This window comes from Pipistrellus kuhlii, unplaced genomic scaffold, assembly GCF_014108245.1.
Source record: "Pipistrellus kuhlii isolate mPipKuh1 unplaced genomic scaffold, mPipKuh1.p scaffold_m20_p_1, whole genome shotgun sequence".
Classification (NCBI taxonomy): domain Eukaryota; kingdom Metazoa; phylum Chordata; class Mammalia; order Chiroptera; family Vespertilionidae; genus Pipistrellus; species Pipistrellus kuhlii.
Genome location: NW_023425404.1, coordinates 164,439,660 through 164,465,540, shown reverse-complemented (window position 1 = coordinate 164,465,540; position 25,881 = coordinate 164,439,660). Strand labels below are relative to the sequence as shown.

General features: G+C 35.6%; 1 protein-coding gene and 1 non-coding gene across 18 annotated transcripts in view; one reads left to right on the top strand and one right to left on the bottom strand.

Moving 5' to 3' along the window:
• Nucleotides 1–25,881, top strand: part of ADGRL3 (adhesion G protein-coupled receptor L3) — a 762,953-nt gene that overhangs the window by 81,109 nt on the left and 655,963 nt on the right. The window lies entirely within an intron of this gene.
• On the bottom strand, nt 18,882–18,994 carry LOC118709761. The gene has a single exon (XR_004985124.1). It is a non-coding gene; the product is annotated as a U5 spliceosomal RNA (small nuclear RNA).

The window sequence follows — 25,881 nt, the reverse complement described above, 5'->3', positions numbered from 1 at the left end:
TATGATCACAGTACAATATCAACCACTAGTTCAGGCCACGGGTTTTGTATGTTTTGCATAGAGACAAGCCAACTGTAGTTCACATTGAACCAAACTTTAATAATAAAGTCCTTATGTGGCTACAATTTAGTGCCTTAAACGTTGTTGCTCCATGTCTGTTCATGATCATAAAAGAAAAATACTGTCAGACTCCAGCAGATTGTGTCTGTCTAGACTGGTCTAAAAAGGATATTGCATTATTTGATAATGGAAGTTGTAATATTTCAGCTTAGAGGCAGCTTCTTTTAAAAATATAGATCTATTTGTCCTGGATCTTGAAGCCAAAAGGTATCACTTCTGAAACATAGTCTTCTGGCATGCAGCAGGACTGCTCTGTCAGAAAAGGGGTATTCATTAAGATTTTCCAGCGGTGTTTCCTTTTGTGATTATTAGATTAAAATGTTTGTTTCCCTGAACGAGGTTCATTTTCTCCTTTCAGCCGGAGGACTGTCTTCCCATTCGTCCACTCAGCCCGTTCACTGAGCACCTTGTACAGGACCTAACAGGAGACTGTAGAGAGTGTGATGGAGGGAAGCATCTTTCAATAGATGACAGTTAGGCTGGCACCTAACACATTACAGCTAGTCTTTTCGTCTGTGTAAGGACGGACTTTAGGATCTCTGAGGTCACATCTATGACAGCATGTGTGTGAGTGCTATGAGGATCTCCCGTCCCTGGCTTTCCCATGTTTGTTCACGGCTTTCTCTTCTAGTTTGAGGGCTTTCCAGGTTTCTGCTGCTGTTTTTCTCTTTCCTAGTCCATCTGTTATTTATTTCATTTTCTTCCCCCAGCACCTCCATTTTTGCCTCATGACAAAAACACTTGGATCTGGGATATCAATGTGTTGTTCTTATGTTGGTTCTATTAATGAATGTGTGATTATGGCCAAGTCACTTAACCTCTTTGGGCCAAAGTTTCCTCATCTGTAAAATGAGGAAATGCTTTCTAGTACCCATGAAGTGCTTATGTGCTGTAACCACTTCATGGGTACTAGAAAGCAAATACCATTTCCGTTTTAAATGTACCAATACATAGGAAGGGACTCTGAGAAGTAGAAATGATGTTGAGAATATAATGTGTTGGGATATGTTTAACCTAGAAGAGGTTGACACTATTAGAGGATATATAATTCCAGAACCCAATCGATTTATCGCTCTTTATAATTAGTTTACTTTTTTTTTTAAAGCAAAAGGATAATTTAAGGGAAGTAAAAGAGTTTTCTGTATAAGGTGTTATTTTCCATCCATGATATTATACATCTAATATACTGTGTTGCTCTTAAATACATGATGTCACTTTGGGACACAGTAATAAGGATTAAATATTGGTTAGTAAATTCCCCTGCCAAATTATAGCTTTTTATCTGAGACTATTTTTCCTGAGAAAATTATTTCAGTGTAGTTGGCTTTCTAAATTACAAAGTGTTTTTTATTGTTTAATGATTAAAAGGTATTCTATACCTTTTACAAAGGAAATAGACAAGTAACCATGTAAATTCAATGTGTCATTTAATAGTAAGGTTTCAGAATCAATTTATGTAGCTAACAAAAAGAGATTAATTAAATATATTATGAGAATTCCACCAAGTGAAACGCTTTGGAACAATTGAAAGTGTTGTTGCAAAATTGACACATTTAAATGTTTTTTTTCTTTATTGATTACATACAGTATTACATAGTGTCCTTATCCCCCTATTGCCCTCCCCCCCACTCATGCCCTCACCATTGGTTAGGCTTATATGCATGCATACAAGTCCTTTGGTTGATCTCTCTCACTTACCCCCACCCTCCTCTACCTTCCTCCTGAGGTTTGAAGGTCTGATGGATACTTAAATGTCTCTGGATCTGTTTTTGTTCCTCAGTTCATGTTGTTCATTATATTCCATAAATGAATGAGATAATGTGATATTTTATCTTTGACATTTATTTCGCTTAATATAATGCTCTCCAGTTCCATCCATGCTGTTGCGAATGGTAAGAATTCCTAAAATTGACACATATTGACCTGGAAAATAGCTGTAATATTTTACTGAATAGGAAAAATGGGTCACATAATATGACCTGCTTTCTAGTAAAACATATTGATAGATACGATTATATAAAGTTTTGGGACACTATACATCAAGATGCTACTTTTAGTTAAAAATATCAGAAATTATATTTTTTATATATGCTTTTAGATATGTCTAGACTCTTGAAAGTTAACAAATACTATTTATTGTCAGACAAAGCAAAGAAGCTATTTTCAGCCTTTTTTTAAAGATAGGATTATTCAAACTACATAGTCTAAATAAGGTGATAGTCTGAAGACCAGTAAGATCTTGATATTGAAAACTAGATTTTAATTACAAGCATTTTTGCTTTTTTTTTTTTAACCTATAAGCTTCCATTTGATATGAATCTGGTTTTATTTCTTCTGACTTATTTGGCACCTGGAGAGTAAAATTTCTTGCACATCAAGTGGTATTCTAATGAGGAACTAAACATCTTAAGAGAATTCATATACTCATAGGTTTTTCAGTAAAAGTTGTTAATCATTAAGAATTAACTATGTGGATGTGATTCCTGGATGAAGCATTAAGTTATGAACAGGTGTGGAACAGAAGCAAGATTCAAATTGAAGTACCCCTTCCCTTTGATTACTTCTAAATGCCTGAAGGCCAAGGAAGGTAGGGTAGGAGAGAATGGGGGAAATTACTTGTATAGAATTTCACTTTCAGACCAGGAGATGTTGGCTGACCTTGACTGAGCTTCAGTTTGTCATATTATAGTCTTGTACAGAATTTCATTTTTTATATTGATTTGTGACAAAAAGGTTTTAATAGGAAATATTCGATTAGGAAAGTAGGTGTTTTTCAAAGTTAGAAAATCTTTTCAGTTTATTACTGTCACTGTCACTTTTCGACAGTGATAAGAGTATACCACTGAAACTACCCATTTTGTTTCTCTGTGCTTTGCTCATAGTTGGCAGGTCTTCTAACTCTGAGAACTTTATCCAGCCTATTTTTCATTTTTTATATCTAGATTCTAAATAGGGTGGTTGCTGTTTTTGCTGCCTTCCTAAGATGGAACGTTAAAAAAAAAAAAAAAAAAAAAAAAAGTGGTAACTTTCAGTCTCCTGTAATCATTCATTGAGATGAGGTTTGGGAATAATTTGCATATCTTGACATGCTAAGTAGAAGGCTTCATAAGTAGTCTGTAAAGAATGCCATTCATATGCCTTCATTCTTTTTCTGAAATACTGACAGCTGATAATAGAGTTTTTAGTTAAAGAGGATTAAAATAGGTAAGTCTGATAATTTTAAAGATTGTGTTTAATGGCTATTTTCACAAGTTCAAGTAGTTGTATTTGGTTTCTGGCAATGAAAAAGAACCTACTTAATCTATGGAGAAAGAAAGCAATGTGACCCATGCTTTATTTAGTATAATGCTTTAACCACATGTAAAAAGACACACACATAACTCAAGTGGTTAATTACAACAAAAGGTTTACCATCTGCACCAATTAAACCAACCTTCAAAAATAAGTTAGAAATTTATCTTAAGTAAAAAATACAGAATTTTTATCTGTAGGGACTGGCTGTAGGGTCAAGACTCAGACTGACCTGTGGCAGGACCACAAACAAGTCCCAGCTTGGAGGTCAGAGCCCTCTTATCATAATTAAGTTGAACCTGTAATCCTCCCTAGTTCTAGGTAGCCAATGGGCTGTGGGAGGTGCAGCAAGTGCTGCCAAAACAAGGTGAAACTCAAGAACATTGTAACCATGTTGATCACTCCCTTGTTTTGCTTTGTGTGCTCTGCCTATAAAATAAAGCTTCGACTTGCAGGCTGGATCACTGTTTCCTCATCCAGGCACAGTGATCCCACCTAGCCCCAGCTGTATTCTCTTGACTGTCTTCTTTAATCCTTCACCTCCCCTCCTCAGGCTCACTGAACCTGGCCATGCTGGCACTGCAACTTTATCAACAAATGGGAGAGCAGACACATAGGGCTTTACTTCTGGGAAGCTGCTGAATTTCAAGTCATTTGTTTATAAGAAAGAGAGAGACCTGTGAGGGATAGATGTGTGTATAGCCTATAATTTGATGGTGGTTAGAAGTAGGTTAGTAATGTTATTGATCGTAAGCTTAAGTATATTTTCTAAAGTATCAAATGTTTTATCAGTACTTCCTTTAACTTTCCATGACTTTGCATGCACCTAGGTTGCCAACGAGCCCATTGATTGGACCCTTTAATGTATTTAAGTTTTCACTGAGCAACATTGTCCCACAGTCATACTTTGCAAATCCAATGTGAGTATTTTCCTCAGTGCTTGGTACAATGTGTTCCAGGGATGGTAAAGAAGGATAGTCATTCATTGTTGTACCAGAGGTAGGGAAACTTTTTTTTTTTTGCCAAGGGCCATTTGGATATTTATATCATTCCTGGGTCATACAAAATTATCAAGTTAAAATTTAGCCTGCTAATGTTTGGTCAACATTTAATTAACTCACCCCTAATGCCTTGGCAGATCCAGACTAAATGATTTAGTGAGCCTAATACAGCCCATGCGCTGGTCATCCCCCACCCCTGTAAACATAAGCAAAGAAAAACTGTGTTTTCTAACCTTACTTTTAATCGATTCTTGCTTTACTTGGGAGTTTAAAAGAACCAACTTTTGAGCCTGATACTATACTAGAAAGTGTTATAGATTTTGTGAAATGCTTTTTTTGGTATTTTCCTTACATTCAAGTGAACTGGAACTCATAAAACATTACCAAAAAAGCATAGAGAGACTAGTTCCTATTAGGAAATTAAAAAAAAAAAAATCAGTTGCTTTTACTTGATAACTTTGACTTAGGCTTCTTTTTTTACCTTTTCTGTTTCTTTTCCTTTTTCTTTTCTCTCCAAGTCACTTATATGAGATCTACAGAAGAGTGTTTAATTCTCCCAGAATCCTTTAAAAGAATGAAACTAGATCTTAAATATATTAAAATACTTTGATTTATTCTTCTGTAAAATTAATCCTCTTTGTGGTCAACTATTTCACAATACCTTGGCATAGGGATATATATAATGTATTTTTTAAAATATACTTATTTGAAATTTGATTTATTTTTTGGCTCAAATATTTGAGCCCATAGAATACCTCATATGGATTCCAATGCCAAATTCATGTCATTCTCAAAAAACAATAAAGTTCATTTTTTATTAGAGTATGGAGTCACTTGTTTAGTATTTTTCCAACAATTAAGAATTGCACTTAGTTATGAAAGCTAGCTGGCATTGACATGAAATTTTAAAAGACTTTGATTTTTGACAGTCACTTTGTTTTTGGAAGTAAAATTAATTATTTTTTTAGAATATTTTAGAACATTTAAGATATACAACTGAAGGTATTAAATAAGAAAATATAAAGTCAGTGTAACACTCTAAGATGGCACAGTATTTATGTAACTTAAGCATATTGGTGGATTATACATAATTATCCAGTGAATTAGGAAACTATGCAAGTAGTTAAATATAATAATTGTCTGACGTGAATTTTTCCCCTTTTTTATATATGTATAGGAAAATATTACATAGTAGATGATTGTAAATTAATTATATTTCTTGAATTTTTAAATTTTTTTTTATTAACTTCAGAGTAAGGAAGAGAGAGAGATAGAAACATCAGTGATGAGAGAGAATAATAGATCCCCTGCCTCCTGCATGCTCCCTCCCTCCCTCCTCCCCCTCCCCACTGGGGATCGAGTCACAATCCAGACCGAAAATGGAACCATGAACTCCTGGTTGACAGGTCCACGCTCAGCCACTGAGCCACACCAGCCAGGCTCTATTTTCAAATTTTTGAGGACCCTCCATTCTGTTTTCCACTGTGGCTGCACCAATCTTCATTCTCACCAACAGTGCACTAGGGTTCCTTTTTCTCCACATCCTCTCCAACACTTGTCGTTTGTGGATTTATTGATGGCAGTCATTTTGACAGGTGTGAAATGATACCTCATTGTGGTTTGAATTGGCATTTCTTAAATTTTGAGTATTCATCCTTTATTGGATGTGGCATATGTTCTCCAATTACTAGGTTGTCTTTTTGTTTGTTTTATTTTTAATTTATTTTTCTGTGCAACACTTTTTAGTTTGGTGTAGTCTCATCTGTTTATTTTTTCTTTTGTTTTCCTTCCCTGAGAAGATATATCAGAAAAATATTCCTTTAAAAATTATAAAATCCATCATTTTTCTTTTTAAATAGAGGTCACTAGTTTTCTGTACATTTCCTTTTTGAAGTTTTGGTAAACAGGATGTCTATATTTTTAGTAATTATAAAATCAAAGGCCTCTCTCAGTTTGTTAGAAGAAAAGCAATGTCCAGCTTTACTTTCACTAATTCATGTTGAGTGATTCAACATCACCAACAAACATGAGGTTCTCTCTACTAGGGATTTATGGCTAGTGTCTTCACAACTGAAAGTGAATCAGAGACGGTTCCCTCTGTTTTGTGTAGAGGCATTGAAGGAGGAGCAGGCCGGTCCCATGCTGAACACTTTGTACTGAGATTCACTTTCTCTGTTTTAGTTTTTGTACTTTTTTCAATGATTTTTAATGTTTAGGGTAGTGTCATTTTAATATAACATTTCATATAACAGTAGCTAGTTATGCTAAAGTTGTTATCCTCACATGCCTTTTCAACCAGGGGCAATAGTCCTAAACACAGGATAGGTCAAAATAAATAAATAGTGCAAAATTTAAAATTATACATACATACACACACATATATATGTATACACACATATATATATGTATATATATATGTACATATATACACACTAGTGTACACATTTAGATATAGATGTACATGCTATCATGCCATCTGGAGGTATACTTTTTCATGATGTAGCACAACTAAGGGAATTCTGATAACTTAAAATAGCCTCATTATATTTTTCTTTAAAAAAATATATTTTATTGATTTTGTACAGAGAGGAAGGGAGAGAGATAGAGAGTTAGAAACATCGATGAGAAAGAGTCATCGATCAGCTGCCTCTTGCACACCCCCTACTGGGGATATGCCCGCAACCAAGGTACATGCCCTTGACCGGAATTGAACCCGGGACCCTTCAGACCCCAAGCCGATGCTCTATCCATTGAGCTAAACCGGTTTCGGCTATATTTTTATTTTCTGATTTCCAAGCTTTTCTTCTTTCAGAAGTTCAAATCGAACAGTATAAGCTATTAGCAAGGAATGCTATAAAGTATTTCCCTCCATAGAAAATATTAGCCTCCTCTCAGAGAAACGTTTGCTTATTATATTTCATACTATCTTTCTCCTTTTCATACTTTATCTCTGACTAATGAGATACTTATCATTGTACCAGAATTAAATAATGATGACATAAATAATTTGTTTCATTGGTCATTTCCAACATTAGAAGACTATTAGCATGCTGCATAGTAAATTATAGGGATATATATTATAGCAATAATTATCTTTATGGCATGGTCATAATTTGTATTATATTAAGACACCCATTTATAAGTTCTAACTTAATAGTTTTTTTTTCTCTCATGTCATGATAACTAGAACTTTTAAATCATGTTTTTCAAATGTTTGAACTGGGAAAATATTTGAATACTGATATACCAAATATTCTCTCATGATTGCTTTCTTTGTTCAGGTTGTATAGTTAAATATATTTTTTTATTGGTTTGAGAGAGAGGAGGGAGAGAAAGAAAAAACAAAACCCCACATCAATTGATTGTTCCACTTACTTATATCATTGGCTGATTCTTGTATGTGTTTCCTGGCCTGGGAATCGAATCCCACAACCTTGGCATATCAGGATGATGCTCCAACCAATTGAGCTACCCAGCCAGGGCCAGATTGGATACATTTTTAAAAAGGAATAAAGGCAAATGTAGTGACTCCAATATAATGTAAGGAGATAGTAATAGGAGACTAAAGACAGAATGTCTAGGCTTTTAACACAGCTCACCACTTAAGGAGCTTTGTGACCTGGGGTCACTTAGTTGAGTTCTTTGTTCCTTGGTCTTTCCTGAAAAATGACTGTTATGAAGATTAAATAAAATTATCTATATAACTAATTAGCATAATGTTTAAAATATGGTAAGTGTTTAGTAACTGTTAGAGTTTGTCATTTAATTTTTGCTAGTTGACAATATACTGCTTTTCTTTGTGGGAAGCATCAATGTTAAGCTCTGATGTAAAAAAAATGGCAGTTTTAATCATCATTAATTTTTAAATCACGCAGCTAATAAAGGGAGGAGCAAATATTGCTCCCATTGGAGAAAATATGACGGAAATGTTTTTGTCTTCAGTGTCAGTTGACCTGTATAGAATTTGTAATTAGGAATATAAAGCCACAATTAATACTGAAGTCAGCATGAACCTCAGCAAGTAAACAGGTACAACTTAGAGAGAGGCCAAAGCTATAATAATAAAAGTGTAATATGCTAATTAGACCAGACGTCCTTCCGGATGTCCTTCCTTCTGGACAAAGCTGCAACAGGCAGGGACCATGGCAGCGGGTGGGGGCTGGGGCCAAGACCCTTGCAGAATTTCATGCATCAGGCCTCTAGTTACTTTATAATTAAAATATTTATATTTTGACATATACACATTTTTCATTATGGCTGAAGTATAACATTTTATAATAGGAAAGAAAGTAAAGTTAACCTGGTTTGTTTATTTCAAATGATGCATTCTTCTAAATGGCTGAAGTATAACATTTTATAATAGGAAAGAAAGTAGATTTATCCTGGTTTGTTTATTTCAATGATAAATTCTTCTAAATTTGATGACAAAAAGTAATATAACAACAAAACAATCATGGGAAGTTTCTTGGCTATAGTTATAAGAACAGTAACATTTACTACAGCTTAACTGGAAGGCCCTTATAGTGATATGGAAATGAGAGTATTGCTTAACTTCTAAATAGTGAGCTTGTACATATTTGTAATTATCTTTTGTCTGTATAGAAATGTGTGTGTTTATGTAAAACTATGTATGCATAGCTTGAACATTTTTTTAATAAAAACTATGGGTTTTTAAAATTGCCTATGATAGTCCATTCATGACTAATGGCAGAAGGTATGCCTTGTTCATACCAAATGGCAGAAGGTATGCCTTGTTTATACCAAAGTCAGAGACCTGAGTCAAATAGAGAAAATCCTGATAGCTGGGAAGTAGCCAGCATCAAGGCGAGAAATACCCTATCTAGTTGGAAAGTTTTAGGTGCTTTTCTGTGCATAGAAAAGCCTGTCTCAAAATGTTCTCCTTTCTTCAAGTTATTCCACTGGAAAGGCAAATAGACTTTCCTTGCCCAACAAACTTAGAATCATTTGAACAAAATGTGTGCCTGAGTGGCTTGACTCCATCTCTTACCTGTAATTTACTAAGATCACCTGTTCAGTTTGAGGCCCCAAAGAACAATAAGGAGGGATTTCACAGACAACTCAGATGAACCCTCTTCTTCGCCTCCTCTGTTCAGTCCTGTCTTCATCTAGTTGTTAGACACAGGACGCTTGCCCGGGAAGAGCATGAATGAGGTGCCAACAGTTGTCTAGTTGCTGAGACAAATTGTGCAGCAGCTGGAGGTTGTGTGAAGTTGAAGACACAGAAGTCAAGTTCAAGTGTTGGATGTGTTGAGGGGGAAAGAGCCACTGATCTGACTCATCAGAAGAAAGAGTGCGGATACCTGGAGCATTTTGAAAGAGATTGGCATAAGACACAGTTTCTGCTGTGTTTCTATTGAATAAAGTCTTCTTGATTTTACCTGAAAACCATATGATTTAAAGCAGTTGCTCAGACATTCCTAAATGGATTTATTTTCATTTCCTCACAGTGATATTAAAAGTCTATTTTTCCTGTAAATGAAAGTATATAAATAGCTGAGGTACTCAGAATTTAGACCTATGACTTATTTTTCTTGTTATGATATACACATTTGTGCTGAATATAATCTGAACAAATGCCTTCCTATGTGTTCCATCTCACAACCTCATCCATTAATCAGAAATTAATAGACTCAGGTAAGAGTGTTCTGATTAATGTTTTATTGGTTGATAACACCTAGAAGACAGTGACCAAATAGTGAAGCATATTCTATTGGTTCCAAATGTTTGTTTACTCACTTTTTAATTGTTTACAAATGCTTGTTTACTCACTTTTTCTAATGTCAAGTGTGTTAAGAAGAATTCAGATATAGTAAGCACTAAACATTGAGGAGGGGTCTACCAATGTAGGATTACTTTTAAACCCTAGCTTTGGTCTTCCTAGATGTGTTATTAGTGCAAATAACTAAATCTATTTCCACTAGTTTCTCCGCTTCATAGATATGAAACGCTCTTTTGTGGTTTTTAAGGATGAAATAGGTTAATGAACTTAAAAGTTTCTCAGTGTCTGGAACATACTATAATTATCCTTTCCAAGTTCTACATTATAAACATATCTTAACATATCTGAAATTGGATGAATCATAATAATAAATAGTCTATCAATTTAAATGACAACATACTTTTTTTCGTCAATGGTGCATAAAATTATGTTCTATCTTATAATAAGAGGCATCTTATATTTGTTGAAATATGATTAATGAGATGCCACATAAAATGATATTCTGCCTTTTAATGAGAGATGTTTCAATATCATATGAGTATGGGAATAGTTGCTCCCTATTGGTTCCCTTTCCTTTTCTGTGGAGCTATTATTCAGTGTGTCAGCCATTGTTTAATGCTAATGGCTATCTAAGTATCAGTCAAGGCTCATATTTATAAATTATTTTTGAGAAATAAAATAGAGACCTCACAAATATAAAACAAATAATAAAAGTACTGAAATTCCTGTAACTGAATATCACATTCATAATTGCTGTGATTTTGCTAAATCTATTTTCTCACCTCACCAAGTTTTCTATAAAATAGTTGATCTTGTTATAATACATATAGGTTTAAAAAGATAAGACTCCAGTATGATATTGATAGTATATCTTATGTGTTTTTAAAGGGATCATATAGTTTGTCATCTAAGGTAAACCAGTTTTTGTGGCTTGAATAGTATGGATGTGTATAATTTACATAATGTGGTACCTAAAGAATGTTGTGAAATAGGGGCTATTTAATTTTTATGTGAAGACACCAAAACAAAAATAGCTTAATAGCAATGTTTTTTTTTACTGTTGCTTCCGCAAATTATGTGATGAGGGAGACCAGTGTGGGAGTGCAGCTATGGAAATCAAAACCAGCACATGACATGTTGAAAGTCACAGGAAATGAAACACAAGGTAAAGTGACTCTTTACACAGAACAATCTCTCTGGTTAACTGAAAGTCTGGGGCTGGGAACAAAGACAAACTCATAACCCTTTTCTGGTAAATGTCTGCAAACCTAGTTATGAGGGAGCTTTTGATGCCCTAGTGTGCCTTTCAGCAGATTTGCAAATTCAGTGGATCTATGAAATCAAAATCAGCAGTTGGGAGTCAGTTTCTTGCTTTATATTTTGATAGATAAATTGCTTAAGGATTTAAAATCCATCTGCAGTAAGGATGATATATACTGAATTAGAATTAAGGGATTTATTTGGTCTTCTTTTCCCAGAAAACTAAGATTACTTCGTGTCAAAACAGTATCTTGAGAAACTGTAAATAACAAAGGCTTTACTTGAAACTTCATTTGGAAATGAAGACTCTCATATTTCCAAAATATATTATCATTATGAGATATGATCTTGTGTACCTTTGTTTTTGAAAGTAAGTAGCTTACTTTTTCACAAAGCAAATCTTGTTGAATTATGTTTATAAAATACTACTTTGTGAAAGTAGCAGTGCTCAACGATATAATTTATATGTCTCTTTGACTTATTAAGTCAAATCAATGAGCCTGTTTTTAAAGCTGATGCTGTCTGTAGAACTTTTTGACCGTAATGGTAACGGCCTAGTTTAAAACTGTTCTCTTTTATTTTCTGGATAAGATGGAAGATTCTGATCTCTTAAGTGGCAACACTGAAAACCATTACTGAGGAGATCCTATAGATAGTTTTGGAAAAGGGAGTCCTTTTTTTGGGGGGTGTTCCTTCAGTTATGTTAAATAGACTGCCACTCAGTCAGTGTATGATTTTGACCCTCTGCCTTATAGAAACTACATTTTTTTGGACAGGCTTCTGTCAGTGGAATGTGAGTGTTATATCTATTTTTGAAAAACTGGAAAAAACAAACAAACTGAAAGGTAATTTCTAACTTATTAATATTGTTGATAAAATATTGCCGTATTTTTAGTTTCTACCTTGAGCTTTGGCAAAGCTTTAGGGTATAGTTCTTATTCCTAAGAAAAGTTGCTTTCCCCCACCTGCTTCTGTTTTCAGTCAAGTTATATCCCTTTAATTGAAATAGGTTATCCTTGGGGAAAAGAGGTCTTTTGAGAGAAGTCACTAAATTTTTACCTTAGTCAGATTACCCTCTTATGTTGTTGACATGGAGTGTGAGGATGGAAAATAAATTTTCTCCTACCTTTCTGAGTTCTTAGCTGAGACCCCAGTAATAAAAGATTAACAAGAGAAAACCAAACAGAAGTTTAAGATGTACATGTAGTGTACACATGGGAGATACCCAGGGAAAAAGTAACTCCTCAAGGTGGCTAAGAATTTAGTTTTAGGTGCCATGTTTACAGTGAAAGAGGAAGAGGATGTAGGCCTCTTAGGGGAGAGTGAATGAATTTTAGGAAAGATGAGCAGGCCTCCGGAAGAACTGATGAGAGGTGTGATAGTTTGTGATAGTGTGTGTGGGTGTGGTGTCAACTGTAGTCTCCTCTCCTGATAAGTGTCAATCTTCCCTGGTTGATGCATCTTCCAAGGAGGGATTTAGGACACTTGGGTTCCCTATGGAAGCTCTGTCTTCAGGTAGAGTTAGGGCATTCAGAGAAAGCCTCTCCCCGTATTTGCTGTTTTCTTCTTCTTCTTTTTTTTTCTTTCTGTGCTTGCAGCTCAAAATAATCAGTATTCCAAAGCAGCATATTTCGAGGTGGAATGTTCTGCAGTCATGTTTTGGAGTGGCATAGTCATCTATCCTTGGCTGGTGTGTTTAAAGTATAATAGTTTAGAACATTCTTGTCAGGATTAAATAAGATATACTCTGAAATTGTACTTAGCACTGGTCACCACTATTACCACAGCCACTACCTCCACTATCCAATATCAGAACACTTACCATTTGCCAACTTTTCTATGATGTGCTTTACTTGCAGAATCTTATATAATCTGCTAAGCAGACATTTTATATATATATATATATATATGGAAACTGAGTTATAAAGAACCAGGTCCTCAAATATACCTAGGTATTGTATATATTAGCCAAGGGTTCTAGCTAGTTTTTAAATATTTTTAATGATCGATGCCACTTTTATTACAAGCTGAGTATATTGAGTATTCTTGAATTAATTATTAACCTGTCCATGCAAAATACATTTTAATGGCCTCCATCTCTATGTGTTCTCCTTTTTTAGTTCAAAAAGCATGAGTACATGAAGGAGGTTGTCATGAGAATATCATAATGACATGAAGGGGGATATTATCAAGTTCCATTTTATACCATGTTACACGGCACACATTTGTGATTCATCATCATGGGCACACAGGCTGCTGGCTGGCTGGTGCTGGTGGAGTTAACTGTTAATTCCTCTGTTCCCTGTGTTAGAATAATTTCATCAAACAGGCGCCTTTGCCTCTTCTTTTGTTGCTTAGAACAAATGGTTCGATTTTAGGAAGTGTAGCTACTTTTGTTATTCACGAATTCCAGAGCCTTTCAAAATTTATCATTCACATTTTCTGCTCCACACACAATCAGTCATTATGTCAGCAGCTGCCCAGGGAGCCTCACTTCAATTCACTCAGCCTAATAATAACCATCAGGACAACCATCGCTACATTAAAAATAATAATAAAATGAAATCCTTAAATAACAGCATCCTTTATTTCCGTGGTTAAACATTAATTACTTCCATTCAGTAGAAATCCCATTGTACATTTTGACAGGGAAAAGCAATATCTGTGTTGAAAATTGAATTGATTAGATTGATAGGTTTTAATAAATAGGAAAGGTTACAAAGGGTTTCATTTCCAAATAAATGACTTTAAATGATTTATTACAGGCTATCATAACTTAATCAAGTGTTGGCTTTTGTGTTTGCAGTTCAGTGACTGAGCAATCAAAAATGTCTAACCATTTGGATAATTACAAATTTTGAAATAACTTCAATGCTCACGAATATCCCAGGTCCACTTTCTTACATTAGAGGGAGTAAGCATAATAGAGGCTGACTCTTTATCTTGCTTTTGAATTTGTGATATAATACATGTGTGATGAAATTGGAAAAGAATTTAAAATACAGGTTCAGTGTCAGTTCCCCTCTGTCCTTCCCCTGCCCCATCCACCCTCCCCATCTCTCTTCCCTCTTTTCTGTGATATGTCAGTCCCGTCATTCCATGGCCATGTTCAGAACATTGAATTCACATTTCAGATACTATAATAAAATATGAACATTAATTTATACAACATCATTGTGAGGCTACATCAGGGACCCTTTCATAAAACTCAGTTGTGTCCTGTCAGGTTCTTATTATCTTAAAACATCCTTGGCCATGTCATTGTCTACCAGGTGTCTAAAATGTAAGCCCACATTTCTGTCAGCATTCTCGCTTAATTTCCTTCTTATTCTAAAGATAAAGGAAATGAGATGTAAATGCCGACTCAGATGATCAGTTTGCTGGCATTGTGCTATAAAGTCACATAAGGAATTAGAGGCGTCAGTCTATGCACAATATTGCCACCTTCTGCTGAACACTTTATATCTTAGAAAAGATGTGAATTACTTTCAGAGTCAGTGTGAGCTTGAACAAATGAGGAGCTGTATATGAATTCAAATGCAGTTTGGGTTATATGACCAAAAAAATGCTGTATATGTCATGAGACCCAAAGATTTGTTTTATTTTTCTGTGATGTGCGTGAGGGCTATTGGTAAGAATCTGGATAACTTCCTTTAAGCATTTATGTTGTATATTTTCTCAGTTACTGGCATGAGCTTAATAATTAGCATTTAACTAATTAGCAAATTACTAATTAGTAATTAGAAATTATCTCTATTACTAATTAGTAAAAGGTTACCCCAAATTTTTGTTGTTTATAGTAAAAAAATGCATATGGCATCAATTATTATTATTTCTTCCTTTCAAGTTTTCACCAATGTCTTACTTATCATCAAATATTGGGAGGGATCTGGTTTCCTATTTGTAGACAAGAGTAGCAGCATGCTGAAGATTTATTTTAGGTTTAAGTTATATATATATATTTAAAATATAGTTTTATTTATTTCAGAGATGAGAGGACAGGGAGGCAGAGATAGAAACATCAGTGATGAAAGAGAATCATTGACTGGCTGCCTCCTGCATACCCCACATTGGGAATTGAGCCCACAACCCAGGCATGTGCCCTGACTAGAAATCGAACTCTGACCTCCTGGTTCATAGGTTGTTGCTCAACCACTGGGCCAGGCCTGCCAGGCAAGAATATATTTCTTTCACTTCTTAATAATGGGTAATTCTTACAAGTCTCTTATTTTAATGAAATAATTAATTAATTGAACATTAACAACTTTTTAGAAGTCATGTTCACTAAGTACCTCATTCTCAGGTATAATGCCAAGATTTCATTTCCATGTAATCCTGGTTTATTGGTATCCTGGTTTTCATTTATTGTTTCAATGCAAATATTTCTAAAGGATTACTACATCTTTGCAAATACTTTAAAATCTGCCAAGCAACTACACATGCTCTAAATGCATAAATCTTCCAAAGAAATCTGATATGGGATTAATATGAAACCGGCCACTCTAATGGATACCAAGCTTACTGTACAATCTACTTTTTGAATAAATCATGCAAGAAAATTGCAGAGTATGTAAATTACAAAGCCCTCATAAATCAGTATCCTTTAGGTTGCTCTGCCTTTGGATGATGGGTAGCCCTGCAGAGGCCACGACATATTTGAAAGTAAATTAGAGGAAAGCAGTTAAAGCGAGGGAGGAATTCCCATTAAGGAAAGGAAATGCTCAGAAAATCATTATAAAAGTTGAGTACACAGATTGCACACTCCTGGGCTGGGGCCATTGGCTGCAGAGCCCATGTATGAATGAAATGGCTCACTCTGGTTTTCACAATTGTGACTGTTACAGAATTGAGTTAAGATATTGGACTTGTTCCTTCAAATTTGCCCAAATGCTTAACAAAAAGTTTCCTGGCCTAGCCCATTTGGCTCAGTGGATCAAGCAGACTAAAAGGTCCCAGGTTCGATTCCTGTCAAGGCCACATACCTTGTTTGCAGGTTCCCTGGCCCTGGTCTGGGTGCATGCAGGCAGCAACCAATACTTGTGGCTCTCTCACATCAATGTTTGTCTCTGTCTCTCCCTCTTCCTTACATTCTCTCCAAAAATCAATGGGAAAATACCCCTTGGTGAAGTTCTCTAAATCACAATGTTAAATCCATTTCTAGTAAAGATTTTGAACTCATTGATAGAGCCGCAGACCATCATCTCTGTTCTAATCTCCAATAGGGGTAAGAAAATCAACTTTTACGAAGGTTGCTGGTAATCTCTGAAATATATTTTACTATGGACCACGTACTCATTTTATTTTACAAAAATGTCCCTTGCCATCCACTTTACACTTATATTTGGCTAAATGAAGAAAAATATTAGCCAGCAACAAAAAGATGGTGAGGTTTTTAAAAATATGGTTTATTCCGGAAAAACAAATTTTCTGAAGAAATGTGAACACTTAAAAAAAAAAAAAAGAAGAAGAAGAAGCTTTTTCTCAAGATCATATTAAATGCCAGGAAGTTTTGCCAAGCAGATTTTCAGGGGGAAATCGGGCTCTCCTAACTGTCCAAATGTTTTCTCACGTTTCAAACAAGCAGCTGCTGGGAGTTCCTGCCAGGACTGAACCTTTCAGGCAGAATGTGAGCAGCTGCCAATCTTGTGTCAATATTTTAAATCCACTTGCAACCATCTCAACTGGTGAAAATGTTCTTTTTCCCCCAAAAGGCCAACCAGCCACTCTTTTTGAAGCTGTGCCTCCCTTTTACTCCCCTAGTGGTGAAATCGCCTCTCAAGCCCTTTGAGAAGAGAAAGAGCTTTCTTGAATATTAGAAATAAGGACAAATCTCAATCTGTTGATAAGGACAAATTTGAAATAGCAGAAACATTGATGGCCATAAGAAAAATGTAAAATAATATGTAACTGATCAATATTTTAGCAAATATGTGTGTAATGAATTTACTCATGTAGGGATTGTTGCTAGAGCTTTTCTTCCCTCCCTCCCTCCCTCCCCTCCCTCCCTCCCTCCCTCCTTCTTTCTTTCTTTCTTCTTTTCTTTCTTTCTTTCTTTCTTTCTTTCTTTCTTCTTCTTTCTTTCTTCTTTTCTTTTCTTTTCTTTTCTTTTCTTTTCTTTTCTTTTCTTTTCTTTTCTTTTCTTTTCTTTTCTTTTCTTTTCTTTTCTTTTCTTTTCTTTTCTTTTCTTTTCTTTTCTTTTCTTTTCTTTTCTTTTTTCTTTTCTTTCTTTTTTAAAGAAGGAAAGTCCAGATTTTGACCTTCAAAAACTTGCAAATCAAGATTGGTAAGGGCAAACAATACATACCTAGAAATTAGTTTGAAGGTATCTATTACATTTAAACTGGAGAATAATTACCTGCTTGACTCTTAGGTTACAGTCTATAGATTATATCAAAATCTGTGGTCTGAAGGAGTTTTCTTTAAGGCAGATAAGAATGAAAAATGTGCCGAAACCAGTTTGGCCCAATGGATAGAGCCTCGGTCTGCAGACTGAAAGGTCCCGGGTTCGATTCCGGTCAAGGGCATGTACCTTGGTTGTGGGCACATCCCTGGTGGGGGGTGTGCAGGAGGCAGCTGGTCGATGTTTCGCTCTTATCGATGTTTCTAACTTTCTATCCCTCTCCTGTCCTCTCTGTAAAAAATCAATAAAATATATTTAAAAAAAAAAGAATGAAAAGTGCATGGTATTATCACATATAAATTGAGAGGGAAAAATTGGCACATGATTGTGCTTGAGATGAGATTGGGTGTAACATTGTTTTCTAAACTAGGAAGATTTTACTGCAGCTGTGATGAGGGGTAATAGGGTGAGGATGATGAGAGGATGAAATGAAGGAACAGGAATATGAGGGATGTATAAGATAAGTACATGGTCCATTGGTTGCTTGGAGAATGAGTTTTGCCCTGAGCTAAATAAAGGCTACTCTTGGACACTGAAGCCAACGGTTGAAAATCCATCCAGTCCTTCTATATTTTTACTTAAAAAATGGGTATTTAGGAAATTTTTATTAAAAATTGAACAATTTATGGGACTCTGCATTATTTACTTGAACAATTTATCTATTTATTTATTTTTGTAGCACTGAAGAAAATTCCTTTAGTCATGTAAGGTTGTTTTGTTTTTTTTTTTTTTTTTTTTTTACATTTGAGATCACTTTTAAAGTTTTGTGAACTTTTACTATTCAGATTAGAAAGCGGCTAACATTTCCTTATGCATATTAATAGTGTTTAAATTATATTCACAAAATAAAATCCTATTCATTATTCATGTTAGATTATGAGATGTAGTAACTACAAGGCAATGTGATTTTTAAAAATATCTAGAATTAGTGGGATTAATGCAAGTTAGGTACTCTTTTAAACTATGTCACACTTATACTAGTGATGAGGATGAGATATTGCTGGATCATATTTAAAACTTCTCATTGGAATTGTCTTTATAACTAGTAATGGATAAGAAAGTTCCAGTATTTTTTTTTTAAAAAAAGCGCTAACATACATTATTCTTATTATTTTTTCCTTTTCATGGAAGTCTTTAGTAAAAGGCAAAAGATTTATAGACTCTGAAGAGAAACCAGAACATACATATCATTTCCTTATGGAGTTAACACAGCAAGCATTTGATTCTTGGGAGAATAGCTTAGACACCAATTGTGCGGTCCCTTGAGACAAAACGCCCGTTTTGAAGTCCCAGCTTCAGCCTTTAATAGCTGCCTGGCCTTAGTGGGAAAATCAGTTCATCTTTCTGTGCCTCTGTTTCCTCGCCTGTAAGTTAGGAATATTAATGGTGTCTCCCTTGTAGGTTGTTTCAAAGATTAATAAATTAGTGCGGGTGAAGTGCTTCAAGTGGGGCTTTGCACACAGGAGATGTTATCTACATGTTGACAGTTATTAAGGAGTTGCCAGTCTTTTTTTTTTTTTTCCTTCTTTTTTAAATATTAAATGGTCCTATTTGTGATTTTCACCTGAAAGTAGTTGTAATAGAAACTTTTCTGGAAAAGTACTGTTAAGTATTTTTTTTTTTTTCCTTCTCATTTTCTTTGATTTATTGTTTGGAGTCTTACAGGTTTATAATAAACACTAATCAGATATTTACACCTTTATCAGGTGGCAGTGTGAATTATCTGAAATGTGGAATTTTTAAGGTTGCAGTGTTCTTTCTTAGGGTATTAAAGTTAATTTTGTGGATTAATTTTCTTTTTTTTTTAATTTATTGGGGTCACTCTGGTTAACACTATTAAATAGGCTTCAGGCGCACAATTCCGTAACACACCATCTGTACACTGAATTTTATGTTCTCAAAAATAAGTGTTAAATATAGTGTGATTCTCTCATTTAATACTTACTAATGATTGCACACCAGTTTGCATGGTCACAAGAAGCACGGATTGACAGAAAAAGAAGGATATGTTAAACCTCGGGAAAACCCACCATTTAAGTCACGTATTAACTGAACACAGAATCTCCGCTCCATTCACTGGGAGCCGTGTTCGGTATTAGCGGATGATAACGGATGGCTTGTTTTTTCAAGGGTGTGCGCACGTCGTTCTCTGCCTTGGGTAGCAGCTGTGGCTGCTGTGCACAGATGTGACCGGCTCCAGGTAACTGAGAGCTGCCGCGTTGTTTGTGTAGCCTCTGCTGCTAACTGGAATATTTGTGTAGTCGCCCTCCTACCTTGCTCTTCTGCTGCCTTCACAATGGCGAAGATCTCATTGTGTAATTGGTTTTGCCTTCAGGTAATTGATTCGGATCTTGTTCCTGTTTTTTTTTTTGTTTTTTTTTGTTTTTTTTTTGTGAAATGCATTTGATTTTCATCCAATAGTTGTCCAACTCTCAAGGGAATGCCCACTGTACGGTAGTAGATGGAATTCTCTCAGCCTGTTTGTTTATGATATTGGATAAAGTGAACACATACCCCACTCCACTGAGAGTTTGGTTTCCAAAAAATAAACTGCTGAATGGCAACAGGCACTGAAGGGGCATTTAAAAAAAATTTTTTTAAAAGCTTTATACTTAAAGATTTTTAGTTGGTAAATTCTCACACTTAATACTGTATGAATATTTTTTGGGGTTTTGAATACTTTTTATTTCTTTTCTATTATTGTGTTGGTTGTTAAGATTTTAAGATTTTTTTTTTAATTTTAGAAGTGATGAGTGTGTGTGTGTGTGTGTGTGTTTATAATAACATGTTTCCTTGCCTCTGATTATGTCCCTCTTAACAAGCTCCAAAGGCCTTGGAGTAACTTCTCTTGGGTATCCTTTCTTTGACTTAAAACTGCATAAATGAGTATCACTAATATAATGAGTGTTTACTGAAATCCTGCAGTGATCAGCAAACTCATTAGTCAACAGAGCCAAATATCAACAGTACAAGGATTGAAATTTTTTTTGAGAGCCAAATTTTTTAAACTTAAACTTCTTCTAACACCACTTCTTCAAAATAGACTCGGCCAGGCCGTGGTATTTTGTGGAAGAGCCACACTCAAGGGGCCAAAGAGCTGCAGTTTGCCGACCACAGTCCTAGCACATTATAGGCCTTTGATAGGAAGGTTTTTTCATCTTCAGATAAGGAGCACCATGATGTGAGTGTAGACAGTGGAACGATGGTTCTGTATGTGAACCTGGTGCCTTGGATGCTGAGAGGGCAAGGCGGGGCGAGGATGAGCTCCCAACTCCGCCCTGCAGGGCGGAGTTATCCCTAGCCCTCACCCAACCAATCAGGGTTAGCCGAGGCAGTGACATCACCACCGACCAGAGTAAAACCCCTGGACTGGGAGAAATTCGCTCTCTGTTCCGCCATGCTGCCGGCGTGGGTGGGAGGAGCCCATGCTAGCATGGAACAGGCTCTTTTGCTTATTGCATCGGACTCGGCTCCCTGGTGGTCCTTGGGGATCACGAAGTCTGGGCATAACAGATGCCACTTTTCACATTGTAGGCAAAGAAAGCAGAGTTCTGGGGTATAGGATAGCTCATTAAATTGTGAGACAAGATTGAATAGATTATGAAGACAAGGTTGTATTAGTCAGAACTAAACAACTAGTGTTTACCAGCAGTCATACACCTTGTGCCTCGCATGATTTTACTTTAAGTCGACAATCAACTAGATACACAACACTTAAACTGTGAATATTTTCCTTGGAAAAATGAATTTTAGTCCACATTTGGGCTTGCAGTAGTAGGATTCATGTGTTAGAATGTCTTTGTTTTATATTATATTGTTACAAAACGTGCATCATATCGTGCTCCTCTTCTGAGGAGAGTTCAAGGTTAAAAAGTATCACAAACACTACTATTTATGGTGCTGTAGAATGGATTGTAGTATTATAGGGGCTTCTGTTTGCGTAAGTGTGTGTGGTTGGTGTAGGAAACACCAGAGTTGGTAATGTCTGGGCAAACTCTGGAAGCTTTAGTGATTTCTTCCTTGAGGGTCAGGGGTACCCTCTTCCAAGATGTTCTGATTTTTAAAAAATTGTAGGGAATCTAGATTTCCATGGGAACTTTCCCACTAAGTGAAATTTTTCTACATTTATTTAATAATAATTTAATAATAAATGGTTCATAGACATAAATGATATACCATATCATTCCCTAAAGCCTTTTGGTTTTCTTTCAGACCAGTCTAGGTTTTGAAAGAGACATAATTAATATAAAGTAATATGCACACCTCCTAAATGTCCAGGATTTTTGACTCTCATATACAACTGTGTCACCACCACCTAAAACAAGATTTGGAACATTCTCATCACCCTTAAACATTCCCCACTGACTCTTCCCAATCAGTTCTCCATCTTCAAACTTGTGTAACCGTTTTTCCAGACCTTTATTTTAAGTCCTCTAGACTTCCTTAGGGGACACTTAACCATCCTTGTTCATTCACTTGAGTCTGCTGCTAATGTGTTAATTCATCTGGGTACCTTAACTGCATTTGAAATTCCCAATAAAATAAAATAGAAAAAACATTAGTGAAAGCATCAGTCCTTAATACAAATAAGCTCTGCAAATCTTATATTTTAATTAAAAATTGGGGGCTATTGAAAATGAAAGATTAATGGAGTCATAAAGGTAAAAAAAAAAAATCCATATGTGAAACTGAATGGAATAGTAGTTCTGATGATTTACCTTGCCTTTAAAGGGTCTCTTAAACTTGCAAGGATAGAGTGCATTCTGAAGGTCATGAGACCAATGAAGGCTGCAGTTGCACAATCAACATTACCAGGTAGATGAAAGGATATTAGAGCGTACCACCTTATTTAAAAAGATAATACAATGGAAAAAATAAGAGTATTTTTCCATTTTATTTTTCTTTTCTTTATAATAAAGGAAAATGTATTTATTTTTGCTGCCCCTGAAGACAAGATTATCTCTTCAAAATGGGTGGCTTTGGAGTAAATTTCAAGAGATCAAAATTTATTTTAAGTCATGAAAATGTATAGCTTTAAATGCTCCTCATTTCTCCAGAGAGAAATGTGAAGAAAGAAAGGAAATCATATCTGTCAGTTATTTTCCTGTAAATCTATTTGAATTCAGTAAATTAAGAGATGGTTTGGTCTACTATGTGGTCTATTATGGCTTGACTATCCTTGTTTGTTCACTTGAGTCTGCTGCTAATGTGTTAATATCTGAAGTCAAGACATTTGAGACATTTGTTACCCTTTATTTTTGGCTCTTCCACATTTATACATTGGGATATGGGGGTTTGGGTCAAATTGTTTGAAAATTTTTCTTTTCCTCCTCCTCCTACTTCTTCCCCTCCCTCTCTCTCTCCTTCCCCTCTTCCCCCCCCCTCCCCCCCGCCAGAAATTAAAATAGAGGTGAGTAACCACTGGGGTTTTTTACTTGTACCTGCACTACTCGTTATCTATGTGGAAAAATTAGCAAGACAATGCTACTGCCACAGTACTTCCATATTGCTATGTAGAAGTGATCATTTATCTACTTAAAAAAAAAGCTCATCCTAATGTACACAGCTCTCCTCATAAATCATGTATAGCATGTGATATCTTCAGATAAAAATAACAACTCATGGTTTAAAGAGGCTAGAAGGAAAAAGAAGGTACAGTAGATTCCTAATAATTCATTGATCCAGAGTATTGTTTTTTAGTTGTTTTCACCAGTGGACCTACCATAGATGGACATTGTCTACAATATTCCACCCAAATACAATGCAAAGTAGGACTTGGTAGTCCCATAAATCATCTTTCCAAGAAAGAGAGCTGTTGTAGCAACAGGATGGCAGATGGAGCAGCTTTTTAACCAGTGGGGGGTTTGGTTCTATGCTGCCAAGGATATTGAGGAAAGAAGGAATTATGCAAATTTATCTGTTTTTCTTCTTTTCTAAGCAGTTTTACATGTAAAGAACTCACTCATTTTGGGACCTAAGTTGTTATTTTTTTGGCACTTGGTGCATAGCACAAATTGTATGCTGAGTGTATGTGCACTGCTTAATCTTTAAACATTAGATATAAATGCAGTATCTGTTAAAGGGTATGCTGCTTGCTGAATTGCAAAAAGTAACGGGACAGTTAAAGTCTGGAATCTATTCCAGGGAGTATCTGCCCAGTGTCTAAGATTGTATGCAGAATGGAAGAGCTCTTAGGAAAGTAGAGATTTTCTTTTCCTTGGCTAAAACCTCATAAATAAAAAATATATGGAATTGGCTGACTCTTATTCTGATTACCCATTCACTGATTATTTATTTATTAAGTGACCAATGTTGTAGAGGAATAAAGTGGGTACACTCTTGAATGAAGTACACTCCCTGCTCTGGCTTATTTTATATATATATATATATATATATATATATATATATATATACACACACACACACACACACACACACACACACACGCGCGCGCGCGCGCGCACACAGTCTTGCTCTCTTCCTTGACTTTATACAATAACTGCTTAAGTGCAGAGCCTATTTTTTTCTCTTTTTCATGCAAGGAACACCACTGATTTTTCATTCTTTGCCAAGGGCATGGGTTATTCCAGGACGTAGTCAAGTGATCTGTCTATAGGGACACACAATTATATCTTGCTCTTTGGTGCCTTCAAAGAGAATATTTTGCAAGAATAATTTGTTTTCTCAAGCATTCACACGTGTATTGAAATTGCAAGATTAAATCCAAAATCCTTTGAGCTTTTTGGGAATAAAGATAGCGTATGAAAATGCTGAGCATCCTTATTACAATTACTGCTTTCTAAGAAAGCCTTTTCCATGCCCTCTAAGATCAGCTCTTTTTTTTAGAATCCCTTTGTTCCCATTTCTTTCATCTGCTGCTTTCTACTTGCCCCACTTCAGGGGAAGAGAATTGAATCATCTCAGGCTGAGTGCTTGTGGACCCTACAAATTTAATGTCTCTAACTAAATTATGCATGTTGTACAGTAGTCAGAAAAAGTGGGATGGGTGTGCTTAGTGTAGGTTGTGATTGTGGATGAATTAGTTAATACCTTTGGCATCTTGATTTTATATATATATATATATATGAAAGGACTAAAAAAGGATATCTAGATCCTAGGCAAGGACATTCTACTTTGTGCCAAATTTCAACGTTAGGTAAATAAGTCTGTTTTCTGAGCATCTCATCTTGACTGCCGGATGATGCTGACAAAAACCAAACAAGCCCCACCCTATTAATTGTACCTTATTATTCAGGATAGTATAGGCCATGACAAATAAAAGGTTTTAACATTAAATATTGGCCTCTTGATGGTATACAGTGCATATCGGGTGATTTTCTTGGGCACTCCTCTAAGTCATAATGTGTAGGTTGCTTCTGAATTGTTGTTAGAAGAGCATATGGTTGCTCTACTAGTAGTAGTTTACCCAAGCGTAGAGGTTCCCACCTGGGGGGCAGTTTTTCTCTTCAAGAAATATTTGGCAATGTTTGGAAACATATTTTTGTGATTGAAATTGAGGTGGGGGAGTAGGAATGAAGGTCATAAATGCTGCTAAACATTTTATGTGCAGGACAGATTCCTAAAACAAAGAGGTGCTCACTTCCAAATGCCAGTAGTGCTATGGTTAAGAAATCCTTCTTAGCCTATGGTATTTCATGCTTTGTTGGAAATGGAATCTAATTAGCCTGGCCAGTGTGGCCCAGTAGTGGCATACTGACCCATGAGTCAGGAGTTCATGGTCAAGCTCATGCATGGGTTGTGGGCTTGATCCCTGGATGGGGCATGCAGGAGGCAGCTCCACCCATGACTCTCCCTCATCATTGATGTTTCTGTCTCCTTCTTTCTGAAATTTATAAAAGAAACACTCCCCACACACATACTTAAAGAAAAAAAAGTGAATGGAATCTATTATCGAATTATCTACCTCGTCATTAATTCAGACATTGGATAATCATTGGATAACTACTGTTATAAAAATTGTAATTAATGTTTTTAACCAGGAATACACATATGGGGACTTGATAAAACAGGATATCACAGAAGTCTACCTAAGGAAGGAATATTTAAGC